The sequence below is a fragment of the Sminthopsis crassicaudata genome, chromosome 6, assembly GCF_048593235.1.
Source record: "Sminthopsis crassicaudata isolate SCR6 chromosome 6, ASM4859323v1, whole genome shotgun sequence".
Classification (NCBI taxonomy): Eukaryota; Metazoa; Chordata; class Mammalia; order Dasyuromorphia; family Dasyuridae; genus Sminthopsis; species Sminthopsis crassicaudata.
Genome location: NC_133622.1, coordinates 68,164,545 through 68,165,736, shown reverse-complemented (window position 1 = coordinate 68,165,736; position 1,192 = coordinate 68,164,545). Strand labels below are relative to the sequence as shown.

The window sequence follows — 1,192 nt, the reverse complement described above, 5'->3', positions numbered from 1 at the left end:
AAATAAAAATAACAATATTACCAAGCGTTTATATGGTGCTGTGAGATTTTCAAAGCTGAACAAAGAGCAACAGGAAAATCCACAATTAGAATCCCGGGCTGATTCCCTTGAAGGAGTTAGAAGATATTTAGGAGTATAATCACTTCCCTATGGGATTGAGATAATCTGGAAACTAAGATCATGGGAGTTGTTAAAGTTGAGGAACTGAAAGAATGGAGAGAATGTGAGCCAGCCACTGAAGTTCTTGAGAAAGAAGGAGAATTTGGTCAAAATCTTTAAAGAGAGAGATGGTTGCTGTTTCTGACTCTTCATGACCCAATTTGGGACTTCTTGGTAAAGAAGTTGGAGTAATTTGCTATTTCCTTCTCTAGCTCATTTTACAGATGAGGAAAATGAAGGGTTAAGTAACTTGCTCAGTGTCACACAGTAAGTGTCTGAGGTGGGATTTGAACTCAAGAATCTGTCTTCCTGACTCCAAGCTTACCACTATAGTCATTGTACCATTTCACTGCCCCCAATCTTTAAAGAAGTGAAAGTTATTTCAGGCTGATGGTAGCATAGGGAGGGTCTGAAAATATCAGTGGGAAACATGAGGATGCCAATTTCTCTTCCTGGCTCTGTGTGTCAGAAGTGAGAGAAGGCTCAGCAACTTTGGTAGATGGTGGCAGGAAATATATCTTCAAAGAAAAACTAGGTTTCAGTAAATGGAAGAAAATGGGAAACATGAAGGAAAGAATCTAGGATTATGAAACTGAAAGGAGTCTTAGGGGCCATCCAGTCCAGTCTCCTCATTTTACAGATGAGGAAATGAGACAAGCAGAGCCTAAATTATTTCCTTTCCCTTCCCCAGGACGGCTAGAAGTTTGATATAGGTCAATCATATTAAACATAAAAATAAGGAGCTGAATTTGCGTGTCATCCTTATGCTGGGGCCATGATAATCTTCTCTGTATCGTTCCAATTTCAATGTGCTGCCAAAGCAAGCGCTAGTGTGGCATTTATAATGGGGGTTAGAGAGAGATGGGAGTGGGTATGCTGCCACACTGCTGCTGGTCCCCAGCTGATCCTGAGATGAGACTGAGCCTCCTAGGAAGCAGATCAATGGCATGGAATTATAGTGGGAGGTAGGAGTGAGGGGGAATATTAGTCCACATTGCTGGGAAGCCTATCTAAGAGAAGGGTATTACTGTCA

At 41.4% G+C, this 1,192-nt stretch overlaps 1 pseudogene; it reads right to left on the bottom strand.

The window, feature by feature from the left end:
* Window positions 1-890: 890 nt before the first annotated feature.
* Window positions 891-985, bottom strand: LOC141548139 (U6 spliceosomal RNA; annotated as a pseudogene).
* Between the last annotated feature and the right edge of the window lie 207 nt (window positions 986-1,192).